Source organism: Octodon degus, unplaced genomic scaffold, assembly GCF_000260255.1.
Source record: "Octodon degus isolate 3935 unplaced genomic scaffold, OctDeg1.0 scaffold00157, whole genome shotgun sequence".
Classification (NCBI taxonomy): Eukaryota; Metazoa; Chordata; class Mammalia; order Rodentia; family Octodontidae; genus Octodon; species Octodon degus.
Genome location: NW_004524733.1, coordinates 6991213 through 7008052, shown reverse-complemented (window position 1 = coordinate 7008052; position 16840 = coordinate 6991213). Strand labels below are relative to the sequence as shown.

Sequence of the window (16840 nt, the reverse complement as noted above, 5' to 3'; positions counted from 1 at the left end):
TCATTCCCCTACCAGGAAAGAATCAGAATCAACCTGATGGAAAGAGAGGATCTCCACCTTTTCCTGCAAGCTGTAGCTTTGTCTAGGTCTCCCACCGTGGCTCTCTGAGGTTCTGCTGTGGAACAGGTGTCTGTGAACCCTGGCTGCCACTCCTTTAGGACTTCAACGCCCTCCTCCCCATGACGCTTCTAGCATAACTCAGACGTCACAGGCTTGAAACTGGTCCCCTGCAATGCTGCCTGGACTCAGACTTACCTCTTTCTCCCAGAAAGCCTTTCAAGCAATCAGTGTCTAATAAATGCTAAATGATTGGACTGTCCCTGTTAAGAACTAGGCAGTGCAATTGGATTGCTGCATCCCAAGGCCTTGAGCTCTCTCCCAACCACAAACAAATTGACCTAGAGTTACCACTAGTAACTAGCCCAGTCAGTAAAATGAGGAAACAGGAGACAGAAACAGGGGGGTCCTTAAATGCTGCTGTGTGAGAGTACCAAGTAGTTTTGCAAGCAGACAGTCCCAACTTTGAGATCTCTTACGTTTCCAGTCTTTCACCCACCACTTTGTAGCTCGTGTGTTGGGGTATTCGCTTTGTTCCTCTGAGCCACCGTTTTGTTCTCTGTACAGTGGAAAGAATGCTGCAAAAAGAAAACCGAAGCAAGACAGGGTGCCCTGCGCTTATCCAGTTCCGCAAGCAGCAGCCGGATTATATGCACTTGGGCCCCCAGCGGGAGGGGCCCTCCAGGGGGCGCCGACTGCCTGTTGACCGGGTTGCGGGCTAAGAGTCTACTCAGGCTCCCTCGTGTTTACCGGCTCCCTCGCTAGTTCACCATCTCAGGCGTGGCTCTGGGGCCCAGCCAGTCGCCTCCTTCTTTAAGATTCTGGTCACAGCAAGGGCTGGATTTGTAAGGCAGGCGTGATCTTTCTCTTCCTACGGACGCGTTGCCGTTACCGTCGGCGCCAGGCTCAGCCAGGGCAGAGCGAGAGGCAGACTGCAAAAGGGTTCCCGGGCCAAGTCTGCTGCCCAGCTTGACCCGAAGAGGGCCGTGACAGTAAGTACCGTGCTCTGAGGTGCCCGTTTGGGGCGCGCCCGGGAAAAGGCCAGAAAGAGGGGGTCTGAGTCTGAGTGGCAGGGTCCTTGCCTGCGCCTCAGAGTGGCCTAGGGGAGGCCCTAGCTGGGCGTCCCTCCTCCTGAGTCAGCACCCGCTGGGCACGTGCACCGGATGCACCGAGTTAAGAAGTCACCTGGAAGCCAGCCCTCTGCATCTCCCATTTGAGCCCCCAAAAGATTTGTTCTGGCCACCAGATAGCCTTCAGGTGCCTTCGAGGTTCCTCTGAAGAGGAAACTGCAAGGCAAGATAGTGAGGCTGAGGTTTGGGGCGCCTGTGATAAAGTACTTGGGGAAGGGGCAGAGAGGGAGGAGGGTGAGAAGGATAAGGAGAATAAGAAGTTGGGGGACTGCCCTTTCAAGTGCTCAGAATTCACCATCCTTATCAGCAGCCCTTGCCCAGTTGCATCCCCACAGGGGAGCCTCCTGGAAGTGGGTTTCAGGCCCTACCCTAGCACTTCCGTGTCCCCAGGCAGCTTGGCTGGTCTGCTCTCCTGGTCCGGGACTTGTGGCTGCACAGGACCCGGCAAGCTGGGGCAGAAGCCGGGTCCCCTGTTCCCGTTGCTAAGAAGCATGACCAACCTACCCAGTAGTGCATTTGCTACAGAAACAACGTTAAGTGGGAATGTGCAGGAGCATGTGTGCCACTTTCTTTTTTTGAATTTGTAAAATTCAGGGTAGACAGAGAGTCTGAGATAACAAAAGCAAGTGTATCCTATATCTGTCCTTTCTCAGAAAACACTCAGATCTCTCTTGACTTCTTCCACCTGAGCGCAGCCATTCACGTTGCCTACGCTCAGATCTACCTGGTAGATAACAAGAATCCTGTACAAGAAGAAAACCCTCACTGACATTCACTTGGTGCTTTCTGTGTGCCAAGCACAGCTCTTTACATGTATTTTTAAAATGTAATCTTCACAACAACCTTGTGAAATAAATACTGATATTCCTCTTTCACAGATGAGGAAATGCGAGGCATATAGATCCTCAGAGCTCAAGTTGCACACCTAGCTAAAGGAAGAGCTAGGATGTGTGCTTATCTTACTTTAGGCCTCATTGTTCACTATTGGAAAAATGATGAAAAGTGCAAAACAGAGCTAGATTTCCCTAGGGGCCACTTACTTATTATTCTAGAGATCCAAAGTCAAGACTAAGACCCAAAGAGTGACAAATCCATTTTTAGATCACCACCAATATATCCTGTGGAGACAGGCAAACTGAGTGAACTATGACAGGCGATCCTATTAATAGGTGCCTGATAATACCCATAATAATAAATTTCTCTTACCAACTACTACTGATGGAGTACTTACTTCCCCAGCACCTTATATATATATTTACTCTTCATGTAGGTGCTTTGAAGTACATACTATCATGAGCCCCGTTGTGCAGATGAGGGACCTGAGCATAAGAGGCTAAGTAACTTGGCACAGAGTTGGGATTCCAGCCCAGAACCACTAAGTCCAAAGCATAAAGCAGATTTATGCGTGAGACAGAGCTTTGGCCATGCCCCCCAGGCACTTGCTGGGAGCTCTGCAGTGTTCTCTCCATTCATTCCCTAGCTCCCTTTCACCCAGCACTGAGGAAGGAATTGTCTTGGCTGGTGAAGGAATCCCTGAAAAGATGGAGTGTTCTAGATATATTTAGGTTTTGCTTTATTGAGTGTGATGCACATAACATCAATAAGTTTTTCTGCTTTATAAGTTTTATTAATTAAACGAGTATCTGGTCTACTGACTTGGAGTTGTTAATCCAGTATTATAGCTCTATTTGAGTACCTCTGTTAGAAGTTATTTTCTGAAAAGTTTTTAGAACCTTATTTACAGTACTGGGCAGAGCCATCTTTATACTCCCTAGGGAGGGAGAAGGCTTGTCTCTCAGCCAGGATTTCGGTAACAGAAGCCCAGCCCATACCTGAGTAGTATGATGGTTTTGTCTTCCCATCCTGCAGCATGATTTCTGAGCTGAACCCTGAATGCAGCAGAGTCACTTAGGGCTGTCCCAGTGTCACAGCCCTGCAGTTGGATTATCTGTAACATCCTGCCATTGCCCTGGCCATCCATAGAGTTGGCTTCTCAGGACCCTCTTCAGTGTAGGCCAACAGGTGTGTGAGCTTCATGGCTTTGGCCACCATTGTTAGAACTGAAACTCAGTGTATTTACTGGGGATCCTTCTTTCCTGCACCTCATGCTTTGTGGTGGCATGAGACGTGAGGCTGGTGATCCCAGCACTGGGCTGTGTCCTTGTTGTCTCTGTGACCTTTTCAGAGTTCACTGTATCATGTCACCAGGCCATAAGAAAGAAGTCAGTGGGGAACGGTTAACAGGAGATGGTGCTCAAGTTAAATTTTGCCTGAATTTACTCTATAACTACTTTTTAATTGTAGTGATTTAAATACCTGGACATTTCTTTCCCTCTTTATTGAGTCTCCATAACTATTCATTGTCATATTTGACATTCCTTTCCTAGAACATCCTTCTCACCTTCTTCACTTAGCTGGGGTGGAAGAAAGCTGCTGAGAATCAGTATGGTGGGTGCGCATCCTCCCGTGTGCTTCCCTGCCTGTGCTGTTCCTCATGGAGTCAGATGACCTATGGCTGTATTTTATTTTTCACTTTACCTATTTCTATTTATTTCTCTGCTAGGAGAACTGAGTTGTATGCCTGGTGTTTATTTTAATTTATTTTTTAAATTCTGAATACAAGTCTTGCTAAGTTGCCTTGGCTAGCTAGGAACCTGCCACCATCCAGCTTTAGCCTCCCACGTAGTTGGGAGTATACGTCTGTGCCATCGTACTTGGTAATGTATGGTTTTATATTGTTCATTTACATACTTGCCCCTACTACAACCTTCCTGAGGGAAGACACAGGGCCAGTGGTAGATGTTAAGTCGATTTTTGTTGCATATATGAATGAAGGAATGAATGAATGCTATGTAAAAGCTGGTGGGGGAAGCCTCTCACTTATAGCTAGGAATTCTGCCATCATCCCCCTTATAAAAAGGGAAGTAGGAGCAGAACTTGCCTTATTCTACAGCAAAGAACCCCAGGTCTGTGGATTTTTTTTCACCAAAAAAAAAAAAAAAAATACACTGTAATGCCAAACATGAATGCTTTGGGAAGGGCTTTCCTGATTACTAGAATATTCCTGAGTAACTTGGGATTTGAACAAAAAAAAATCATTTTTCCACATCTTTTTTATTTTTCCATTCACTCTACCATGCCCAGGCCTGCTTTCCTATCTCTGTAAGTCAAATCTGGAGTCTGTCACCAAACGTATGGTTGAGTAGAAAGCCTGTGGGTTCACAAGATCCCCTAGGATTGCCCCTAGAGTAAGATATAATCTCCTAGCCCTCTCCAACTCCTACCTGTCCTTACTGCATCCAGAGATAAGCTCACAGGTCCTTTGAGGTTTGTAATTCACTGACACCTCCTCTAAGAAACAGATGGGGTTCCCAGCTAACATCATGGGGGAGGTAAGGGTATTCAGGTGCTGACTCATGCCCTCTGAGCTAGTAACTCAGCAGGTGCTCTTGCCCTTGGCCTTCCTTCTTACCTGGAGAGTTCATCAACCTCATTTGCCCTTTGCTGACCCCAGGTAAGGCATTAGAATTTCTCTCTCTTAACAGGGAAGTAAAATTAGGCTGAATAAATGGTATCTGGTTCCCCTGAGGCTGCATTTAGCTTCTCTGGACACCTCCAAATGGGGTGACATAAATTTACCAGGCCTCTCTATTCTGCTTTATCTAGAGGCTTCTTGGACTACTCTCTGCTGTGCCCCTGGGCTATACTTACTGAACAGGTTGGAGTTGTTGCAGTGGAAGAGTAGGACCGCTCCCTCACAGGAGGTCAGACTGGCACCTGCTGGGCATAGGGCCCAGGCCTCTGATACTACCTGCATCATTTCAGGCATCTAGGCAAAGCAACAGGACAAAGTGTGCTTTTTCCTAACTAGCTTTGCCTATCCTGGCCTGTGTTTCTCCTCCCAAGGTCTCCAAAAAGGTGCTGAGACCTTTGTGCCCCAACAAAGCCAGATGGGAGATGGATAAAAGGAAAAGCCTGCTCACTGTTTACCCTGGTGACCTACAGCTTCTTGCTTCTCAGCTAGCCTCTGGCCCTCTCTGGCTATCATCATGATGCTTCCTGCCACTAACTCCCTGTTCCCTTCAGTCTCTAGGTCTATACTCTCTTCTGCCCTTCTCTATTCACCCAAGCATGACCCTTCCTGCAGAACTGAGCCATAGTCCTCATCTAGAAAGCCTCCCTGTGCAGTTTCTGGAAATTGGCAAGGGGCAAATACATAATTTCCAAGGTCCTTTCAACTCTGAGATTATCCAGGAGTTGACCAGTCAGAGGCCAGGGCCATCCAACGTCGGTGGCCAGATCATCACTATCTACCAGTGTCACTGAGAAGATGGAGATGACCCAGCCCCCTAGCTACATAGGCCCTCTATTGGCTCCAGGAGGCTTGGCCCTGAATCCTGTGTAACCAACATCTGCCCAGCAGCCACCAGAGGGGTGCTATCTGAGCCCTAGGCCTTTGGCTACTGGAGGCAGTTACTTGGGCAGTTCCCAGAAGGTCCTGCCCACACCTGCTCCCGCTGTCTACTCTCCAAGTTTTGTTTACAGTTCAGTCCTTGGCAGACTAAAGGCAGGAATCCAAGAGAAGAGAGAGCTGGGTGGACAGGGACCCTTTTCTGGCTTGGCATTCTGTGTCAGAGCTCTGCAGCCCAGCTTGGCTTTGAAGAGATGTGTGCACTGAGGGGAAGAATTCAGGCCTGTGGATCCTTTCTCTGCCAACCACACTTTTCCCATATGACCATGCCTTCCTACCTTCTGGAACTCTCTCTGCTTCCCAATTTGTTCCTCTAAATCTCCTCTTTCACAACAAAAACCCAGCCTCTGGTGCCTGGAAAATTGGCCTCAGTTAAGGTGCCTTGCCCTCTGCAGCCCCATCTGTGAAATAAGTAGGACATGCTGCCAGTATAGCTTAACAACTGCCCCCTCCAGGGAAGAGCTCCATCACCCAAAGTCCTACCAGAAGGCTCTCTTTGCTATGTGGTCCCTTGAGCAGCAGTGAGAGCTTTGAGGGCATTGTTGGGGGCAGCTCCTGAGCATCTAAAGCACTGGTGAGGATCTGGAGAGGGCTTCCTAAAAGCTAAGGCCACCAGAGTTGGCAGCACACACTCTCTGTGGCACTTGCCTTCTTTAAGCCTGTCCTTGTTCCTTCACTGTCTCCAAGGCCCCCTTGTCTCATTTCTCCTCATCTGTCTTGTTTTCACTGCCTCTTTCCCTCTTGGCTCTGTCTGGCCTCTTTTCCTGCTCAGCTGTCTTCCCCTCTTACTTGTCTCGCCCTTCATTCCTCATCTTTCCCCTCTGGCTCAATCAATCTCTGTCTCTGCCTCCTTCAGAAATATTTGGTGTGGTACACGGAGGGTGGAGGCTGGGATGCCCAGCATTCTTAAGAGTGACATGACAACTCCTTCAAGCTCCTATGAATATTTCATTAATCCAGTTCCCCCTCACTGCCTCAGCCAGTGACAGGTAAGCAGGGGCTAAAATGCAAGGATCTCCCCACTAACTCCGCCACAGCTCAGTGGCAGCAGTTTCAGACCTTGTGACCCAGAGTGCCATATGGTATCAGCCTCACATCTGGCATAACCCTCACATCTGTCACCAGGCTGGCAGCCCCAGCAGGGAGGGTTTAGGAGCATGTCTGGGCCTATTAGACAACATGTCTGAATCTATTGGATGTGTAGTCCCTGAAGGGAAAAGGGGAAGAGGAGGTGGCAGCTGCAGAGGGTCCTCTGCAGCATCCTCTAAGAAGCACTGCAGGGTTGGTCTTTTGCAAGATGCCTTCAAGCCCCCAGATATTTGCAGAAGGACCAATGACTTTGGTCTCTACTTGCCTCCCTGTGATCTTCTAGAATGGGGGACAAGTGTGTTTATTCCAGCCCACTGGGAAAAGCTTCCATTTGGAAGACTATGAAAAAAAAAATCCAAACACCAGAAAGTTTTCTAAAAGATGCTTCTCTAAGCTCAGCTAAGGGGAAAAATTTCAGAGCCATAAAGACCTGGAAGGAAAAGAAGGAGGCTGCTCATGAAAGAAAACAAGTCCTCTACCCAAAAACTCACAAGAGTGGGAAGGAAAGCCCGGTGTGATGGCACACGACTGTAATCCCAGGACTTGGGAGGCTGAGGCAGAAAGATCATTGTAAGTTTGAGACCAGCCTGAACTACAAAGTCAGCTCAAGGCCAACCTGAACTGTATAGAGAGATCCTGTCTCAAAAAGACAAAAATAAAGAGTGGGAAGGACTATCCAAAGTCATCCTGTTCATCCTACTGCCACTGCCATTTTAAAGGAATGGTTTTCTGTCCTTTAAAGAGAATTCCTGGGTGAGAAAGAATTGCTGTTGGATTTCCCACCCTTGACCCCCTAAAAGGATTGAAGCTATACTATCTCCCATTTCTCTTAGATGGTAGCCTTGGACTTTTCTTTTGATTCTATTCTTTCCTTATGTTTATTTTTAGCCACAGATGTGGACAGGTTTCTCCTACATGCCAGATTCCCCATCTGGAGCCTGCCTTTCAAAAGTAGAGGCCCAGTCAATAGGCATTTGATAATGACTTGCATTGAAAAGTCAAATGATTGTATTCTGTGTGCATCTAAACCATCCTTATCCACCCATGCATTGGTTCACTTAAAATATTTACCAAGCATTTAATATGCGCCAGGTACCATATGAGGTGGTAAAGAAATACTGTTGAACGACAACAACAAAAAATGATATGGTATTTATTTATTTATTTTGGTAGGGGTATTGAACTCAGGACCTTGTGCTTGCCAAGCATGGTGCCTACTCTTCTAGAGTTTACAGCCAAATAACCTCATAAACATATAATTAAAAATTGTGATGAGTCTCATGAAAGAAATTAATAGGTTTCAAGAATAAATAACCAAGGCAAGAATTCTAGGAAAGGCCTCTATGAGGGGGAAATAGTTAAGCAGAGATGTAAAGAAGAAGGCCCAACCATGAGAAGAGTAGGGAAAGAGGCTTCCAGGAAAAGAGGAATAGCAGATGGGCTGCTCTTGAGGTTATCTAAGAGCTTTGTGTGTTGAGAAATTCGAAGAAGACCAATGGGGGTATCTGAGAAGAGTATGCATAGTATTGAGGAGGTGATTGCATGGGATTGTGTAGACCATGAAAGGGAGATCGTATATAGTTCACTTGCAGTAAGAAACAGCTGAAAGATTTTAAGCAAGGGAGTGACAAGCTTTGATCTCAAATTTTGCAGCATCTGTAGAGATCAGATTTAGAGGAGCAACAGAGAGACCAATAAGGATTCTCCTACAGATGTCCACACAAGAGAAGGAGGTGGCTTGAATTGGTGACAATCATGGATATGGAAAGAGTTGGTTAGACGCTGCATGTGTTTTGAAGCAACAGATCACAATATTTACTGAAAGACTACATGTGGAAGGTGAAGGAAAGAGACAGACAGCTTCAAAATGACTCAAAGCTTTCTGGTAATGATGATGACATAAGCTGGGATAAGGAATGCTAAGAAAGCCCTAGTACTGCAAGGTAAAAAAAATCAAGAGCTTGCTTTTGGACATGTTAAATTTTACATCTCCAAGAACACAGAAGTAGAGATATCAGTCTATGGGCTTGGGAGCTCCAGAAAAGGTCAAATGCAAACTGGGAATTGCCTGCATATCCATTGTGTTTAAAGCCAAGGAACTGCCTGAAAGCAGCTCAGGGAAGAGTAGAGAAAAAAAAGATGGCCCAGAAAGGAGTTCCAAAGAACTCCACTATCCAGGATTTAAGTAAAGCAGGAGAGATGTACAAAAGAGACTAAGAAAGGTGACCAGAGAGGTTAGGAGGACAATCAAGTGGCAGTCACAGAAGCCAAGAGAGGAAAGTGCTTTGGCAAGCAGGGAGCGATCCACTCTGTCTACATCTGGTAAGAGGCTGAGTACCATGAGGACTGAGAGATGCCAGAGGCAAGAGGGAACTTTAACAAACACCCTCCCTAGAATGGTAGATATGGAAGCCAGATGACAGCAGATCAAGAGGAAATAAAGAGCTGAAGTAGAGACAATATGTGTAGAAAATTCTTTCAAAGAATTCTGCTGTAAAGGAGAGCAGGGACACAGGACAGTATCTGTCAAGGAATCACAGAATAGGAGAAGGTAGAGTCTGTTGATTGTCTTAAGGATGGGTGATTTTAGTCAAAACACCAGCACTTCAATTCTGGAAAGGTGAACAGATGCATGATTTAGGGAAGAGAGTCACTACCCAAAGAAGCAAATCCATGAGAATAAGAAGGGGATGAGCTCAGAATGTAAGTGAAGAGTTTTCACATTGGTAAAGGAAAAGAAGTATTCTTCTCTTTAATGGCTGGAAAAAACACGAGGAGGCTGAGGAAGAAGGATTGTTGGGAGTTCAAGACCAGCCTGGGCTACAAAGTGAGCTCAGGGACAACCTGAACTGCATAGCAAGACCTCGTCTCAAAAAGACCAAAAGCAAAAAAAAGAAAAGAAAAAGGGAAAACCAAAGAAAAAAGTACAATGGTGGGCATTGTTGGATGTAGATATGGTGGTAAGATTAGTGGGTCTCATCTGATGACTTCTGGTTTTTTTAGTAATAGGATGAGGTTATCAGCAGAGACTCTCAAAGTCTCAAATGTGGAGATGAGGAAGATTCAGAGGAGAAGAGGACCTATAAAATAGTCCTACAGAGTAAGAAAGCAGTGGCCAGACAGCATTGCTAGTGCACACCAGGTTTGAGATCATGCATTTAAAGTGAAAACCAGCTCCCCACTTACGTGGGTTTTCTCCAGCTTTCAGCTACTTCAGTGTAAGCATGAAGCATGAGTATGGCTGGTTTCATCAAGGAGTGATGTATTACGAAGTGAATATAGCACAGGGCAAGAAAGGAAGGGAGTTGAATGTGCTTGGAAGAAAATGATCATAATGATAGACTAGGAACTCCAATCTGGACATGGAGGGAAATTAAAATAAAAAGGAGACTGAAGGAGAAGAAGACAGTTAATAACTAGGAGAAAGTGCTTGGGAAAGGCTTCTTTGGAGAGGTGACATTTGCTGAGACCTGCAAGATGAAAAGTCAGGCCAACAAAGAATGGGGAAAGCAATTTCCAGGGAAAAGGGATACCAAATGGAAAGGGAGTAGATGATCATGGTTTGCTCAGATGGTTCTTGAAGCGGAGAGAAGTTGGCAGGATAGATGATGTGGAAAGAATGGGGAGGGCATGCTAGAAATGAAGGTTGAGGAGGTGGTACACTCTCTGATGATAACAAAGCAAGTTAAGTGGAAGAAATGTTTGTTAGAGGCTTCCTCATCATAATGTGGATGTTGAATTCACCAAAAGTGATATCAGGAGCTAGAGTAGGTACAATTTTTTTTTGTACTAGGAATCGAACTCAAGACCTCATACTTACCAGGCAGATGCTTGTGCTGCCTAGCCGTATTCCCAGCCCGGCACAACAATTTTGATGGCTGTTATGTAAACAAAACAAAAATTAGAAAATAACAAATGTTGGCCCAGATGTGGAGAAATTAGAATGTTTGTACATTATTCATGAGGATGTAAATGGTGTCACTGCTATGAAAGACAGTATGGCTAATACTGCAAAAAAATTAAATGTGAAGTTACCATGAGATCCAAGAATTTCACTTCTAGGTACATGATTTAAAAAAAGGAAAATGGACGTTCCAAATGATATTTGCTTATGCACATTCATAGCAGCATTATTCACAGTAGCCAGAGGGTGAAAACAATCCATATTTGTTGACAGATGAATAAAAGCTGGTACCTACGTGGAGCATTGAGGCTTATAAAGAAGGAGGTTCTGACACATGCCTGCAACATGGACAAATCATTAAGACCTTGTGCTAATTCAATGAGAGAACAAATATTATATGACTCCTTCACATGATAGTTCTATAGTATTTATATTTAAAAAGACAGAAATTTGATGCCAAGCATAGTGGTAGACTCCTATAATCCCAGCACTTGGGAGACTGAGGCAGGAGGATTTCTGCAGGTTTAAGGCTAAGCTGGGCTACACAGTGAGTTTAAGGCCAGCCTGAACTGCATAGCAAGAACCTATCTCAATAAATAAATATTTTTTCAAAGTTAAAAGTGACTATCTGGAGCTAGAAATAGGAAAATGGGGTTTATGCACTGAACTGCACTCTTAAAATGATTAAAATAGTAAATTTTGTGTTATGTATATTTTACCAAAAAGAGCTTAGAGGGGAGGATCACATGTGATCAGGGACTAACGTCCTCAGTGACCCTGAGCCCTGCATGGGAATTCTGTAGGTAACAATTAGAAGGGGGCAAAATTCATAGAGTTGGACTACAAGCCAGTTCTTCAGAGGAGGAGGCTGTTTTCAAAATGGAATGTCTGATGGCCTGGAGGCAGCACTATTAAGCACAAAGTCCACCCGCTCCCCTGAAGGTCCTGAAGGCCTTCAAGTGTAAGAGAAAACAAAAATATTTAAAAACGTTCCAACTCCCACTGGAGAGGACTTGTGGGGAAATGGTGTCCTCAAGAAATCACCAGTCTCAATTGGGGCAGAAAAAGAGGGACACTTTCAGAGAATAAGTCCAGACCAAAAAAAAAAAAAAGTTTGATATTGACAGATTTCCAGAGGGCACAATGGCAGAGTTGAAAAGACAGGCTTAGGGCATCTGTCTCCTGCACGGTTTTATGTTCTGCAGTTGCACTGTCTGCATCCAACCATGGTCCAAAACTATTACATGGAAAATTCCAGAGATAAACAATTCATAGTTTTAAATAACTTTTATTGGGGCCAGGGAGATGGCTCAGTGGAATAAGTGCTTTCCTGGCAAGCACAAGGGCCTGAGTTCAATCCTTGGTTCCACTAAAAAAAAAAAAATGTTAATTAACTTTTACTATGGCATATTGTTATAATTGTTCTGCCTTAGTATTGCTGTTGTTGATCCTTACTGTACCTGATTTGTAAATAAAACTTTAAAATATGTATGTGTATAGGTATAGGGAAAAAACAGCATGTGTAAAGTTTGGTACTATGTGCAGTTTCAGGGATTGACTGAAAGTCTTAGAAAGTATTCTCATGGAAAAGGGAAGACTACTCTTTAATGATGAGAGTCTGGGCTCTGAGGAAAAAAGCCAGAGGTGAGGAGACTTTTTTTGTGGTGGTGATTTAATGTAACAGGAATGTGAAGGCTTATGGAGTCTCCCATAGAAAAATGGAATGTGAGAAGTAAGAAAGTTAGAGGAATGTGAGAAGTAAGTTCTGTGGCCCAAGGCCCTGATATGTCACCTGCTGGCGTGGTAGCTTCAGCGAAGGCTGCTCTTGCAGATGACACTGGAATGGCCTTCAGTTCACTTGGAGAGAGATAGTCCGCTGAGCATTCCCACAACTCCAACCTCACTGTCTTTTGGGAAACTGTTTGGCCCATACATTTTTAAGTCATCCAGAATAATTAAGAAGTGGGGACTCGCACAGCAGTTGGATGAAGTTTATATGAGTATGTATTCTTTAGCAAATTATCTAATCTCTTCTCTTAAATTTTGGTTTCCTGATCTGTAAAGTGGCCATAATACTGCCTAACTCAGGGACTTGCAGTGAGGCTAGAGAGCAGTAATATGTGGACAGCAACTATCTAGTATAGTAATCCTCAATAAACAGCAACCAGAAGTGCTTGCCTGGCTAGTGCCAGGGCCTGCTTTCAATACCCGGTTCCACCAAAATAAAAATAAATAAATAAATAAATAAACAGCAGCCAGTACTGCTGTTTCTGTACTGTCCTTTCCTTCAGCATCTTCCTCAACTCACTCCCAGATGTCTCTGATCCTCAGGCTCTTCTTTGACTGACCAAAGTCTTCAGCAGAATAAACAGTGCTTCATCCTCCAGATCCTTCCTCTCCTTTTCTCCAACACAACCTTGCCTAGCTTGTTTCCCATCCATGTAGAACCCTGCATATTTTCTCCTCGGATAAATCTAATTTGGCTAACTAGTCCTTTGTTTTGTGTGAATTCATATTTCTACAAAAGAAAACAGTTTTCATAGTTAAAATAATAGCTGTGGCCTTCAGTGCCACAACCCCAGTGGAATAAAAACCTTCAGTCTTCCCATCAGACTGTAGCTCTCCCCAGAACTGCATTCTTTTAGAGTCGTCCTTCTCAAAAGTATGGAATGTGGACCAGCAGCATGGGCACCACCCTGGAATATGCCAGAATGTCAGACCTTGCTCCAGACCTATGGCCTTAAAATCATTTTAGCAATATCCTGGCCTAGGCCTTTCATGGGCAGGTTAAAATTTGGGCAGAAAAAAAAAATGGGGCAGCACTGCTGTGGTAAGGAGCAACTAACAGGAATAAATCACCAGTCATTTGTATGCAAATTTAAGATATGTACTTTCTTATACATATGAGGCCTCCTCTACAGAAAGAAGAGCTTGTGTCCAGGCTCCTTACAAGCAGACAGCCAGAGAAGCTGTTTCAGAGCCCCAGGACGGTGCTATTATTGCTGCCACCAGGAGAACATGGTCTCTCCCGGGGCCCCAGCTGCTAGTCTGCTATGCTGGATCTCTGGAGCTTCAAGGAGAGTCAGGCTCCAGTTACTGGAATCAGAGGGCTAATTGGCCTCACACATCTCTGAATCCTGCCAGTTGCTAGGGGAGTGACAAGACTCCCCAAGGAACCAACCAAATGTAAAGAAAAAGGATCCAAAGACAAGGAGGGATAGAGAAGTAAAAGCCATTGCCTGGAAATGTAACTGTTAAATTTCTATCTTCCTACCCAGAAGTGCAAGGAGGGGGGAGAGCATCAGCTGAGAACCATTCTGTCATCTCGGTTCAGCGGTCCTTTAGCTGCATCCTGCCTAGCAACAGTTGTGAGCATGAGCTACAGCCACAAGTCCTTTACACAGTGACTGGGGGAATCAGTTTAACCCAAAAAGGGGCCAGGGCATGAAGATAAAGCCAGGTTTTCTGAGAGTTGGGTCAGAAAAAGAGCTGTATAGAAAACCAATCAGACAGGGCACATTGTGGGGCTGTCTGTTAGAAGCAAGGTTTTGGCGGAGGAAGGGCCAGGGCTGTGTAACAAGTGAGGATCATCTTCAGCACCCTTTCTCTGCTCTTCCGGCTCCTCTGAATAATACTACCAGTAATATCAGCACCTGTACATCTAGGTTCTACACTTAATCTTCCTGAGTGTTTCTGTAGGCATGATCTCATTTCCTTTTCCCAACAATACAGACTGAACAGGATCAGAGACAGGTTAATTATGATGTGGGCTGAGCATTGAGGCGGGCCAGGACATGGTGTGCTGCTGGCTATAGAGCTGAGGTGGCCGCAGAATGAAAACTCTAGATAGCCACAGTGTCTAGGATCCTGAGTGACTGTGGGAGTGGGGGGTTACCCATCCAAGATATTGGCTCCAGCTGAACCACTAATGTGCAGTTTCTATGGGTCTCTGCTTCGTTGTCTACTTTGGAGGCTGGTGTGGAAGGAGGGGCAGTCACCTAGCCTATTCGGCAGGACATTTAGATGCTGTGAAGAGATAATGGATGTGACAGTACTTTTGCTCAAATGAGGTAATAGATGTAAAATGAAAAGAATCACATAGATCTAAAGTGTTGTCATTAGGCAGAAGAGAAGTATTAGACCTTTACCCACATCACTGAAAGGAGAGAGCAAGCCCGGCACAGGATGAGGAGATACCTTTAGGGACCTTGGGTGGGAAAGAGAGAGATTAAAGGTATTGTGTGCTTTGGAACAATAAAAAAACTAGCAGGTACCCACAAACAAAGCAGAGGGGCAGGGTAGCATAAGCTTTGGCTGCTTCATAAGTTTGCTCAGGGTTGCTCTGCTTGAATGGACCGGAAGCCAAACATCTTTCAAAGTCAAATTCCCTGTTTCCCCCAGGAGGGAAGTCATGTGATCTGAGGACAGCTGAGCTCTTGTCATACATCACGGCTTGCGTCCTGTGTCACTCCCAAATCTCCAGGCACTTAGCAAATTTCAGAGGGACTTGGTTGCAGACACTGAAAGATGCAAACCCCAGAAGAAAAGAAAGAACTTCCATTAAAATTGCAAAATGGCTTCCTGGGCTGTTAATGGATGCATTTCTCCCCTGACCCAAGATGCCCAGGAAAGCCCAGACGGTGAGAGGAAAGAGCTGCTTGCTCAACTGAGGGAGAATCCAGTTAATACAGCTCAGTTAGGGAAAACTGTCACCAGGAATGAAAGATGCTCCGGTAATGCCCAGATACCTGGCTGTGGTGGTGAGAGAAATAGCTGGGGTCTCTGGACAGATGGAGTGTGCCCACGGTCAGAGCCTGTGTTCTCATCTCTCTCCCCAACTCTTCCCTGTACTGGCCAGCCAGCACAATCCTCACTTCCTCCATGGATTCTTTCCAGCTACTCCTCTCTCCCTCTCCTCTGAACAACCCAGCTTGGAACTTAGTTATAAAGCTGCTCTACTCAGCTCAGTGCTTTATTCCACTTGGGCATTGGATACTTGCATTTCTCCTCCAGCAAGACCAGAGCTCTTTGCAGGCAGAGGTTTGTCACTTCTCTTGTATCCTCCAGGGCTCCACACTACCTGAGATAGGTACTCAATAAATACTTTTTGATTGACTAACTTATGTCAAAAGAATAAAACAATACTTGTGTCACAAAAGGCTCTGGGCTCATTGGTTGCTTGGGCTTCAGGAGTGCCCATGTTCAGCAGTATTAGTGGAACCTCAAGGCTCACTTGAGACTGAAATGTCCTCAGCTGCAGAAAAAGAAAAAAAGGAGCCTGGTGGGGTGGCATATACCTATAGTCCTAGCTATTGGGATGGTTGAAGCAGAAGGACTACAAGTTCAAGTCTAGCCTATACAATTTAGTGACCCCTGGTTTCTAAATAAAATTTGACAAGAAGTAGGGATATGCCTTAATAGTGGAGTGCTTGCCTAGTATGCGCTAGGCCCTGGAACAGTTCCCCCACCCCCACTGTCCCCACCTGACCATGAGTGGGGGCGGTTCATGGAGAAAGCTGTGACTTTAGCAGCCAGGAATTGGGGAACTGAGGGCAGGAGAGTTTTCCAAGCACTTCCTCACCAAGCCTGCATCTTCTTGCCAGTACTTCTGTCAATGCCGCAGCTCTGGAGTCCAATAGGGTTCCATCTTCCAGCCCACGCCATAGTGTGTCCACATAGGAAACTAGTTGGTTCCACCCCCTAAGAAGACCCTTTTAGTGCCTTGATGGCAAGAGGCAAGAGGCTCATTTGGGAAGCAGCCCCAGGGGAAGGGAGAACTACAGCTGTAAGAGGCTGTTCTCTGTGTCCCTGTAAGGCTGAGCTCCTGCCTGTCACCAAGAGCAGAAATGAGAGAGGCCCCAGCCTGAGGCAATTCATGCAGAGTATCTGTCCCAGGAGGACCTAACCAGGACACTGGCCAGTCATACTCCAGCTTCCGAGTGTCTTGCAATTAAAAAGTGACCATTTGTCTTACTAAGGTGGGAGGGAAGGACCCAGCTTCTGAACTTGCTTCTAGAGACTTGACCTTATCCTAGCATTGTCATCTGCCTCCCGCCAGGGTAAGTAGCAGTCTCCAAGCTAGCTTACATGCAGCGGGAGGGGATCTGGCTGGATTCAAGGCAGCCATGGAGTGTCTTTCTTCTTTCCCAGTTCTGGTATGATCGCAAACTCTGGTTTTGTTTTTTTTTT

At 45.6% G+C, this 16840-nt stretch overlaps 1 protein-coding gene across 1 annotated transcript in view; it reads left to right on the top strand.

Moving 5' to 3' along the window:
- The first annotated feature begins 967 nt into the window (after window positions 1-967).
- The window catches only part of Frmpd3 (FERM and PDZ domain containing 3), a 105978-nt gene continuing 90105 nt past the window's right edge, over window positions 968-16840 (top strand). Inside the window, exon 1 of the mRNA XM_023702725.1 lies at window positions 968-1049. The gene's annotated coding sequence lies outside the window, so the exon portion shown is untranslated. The remainder of the gene's footprint in view (window positions 1050-16840) is intronic.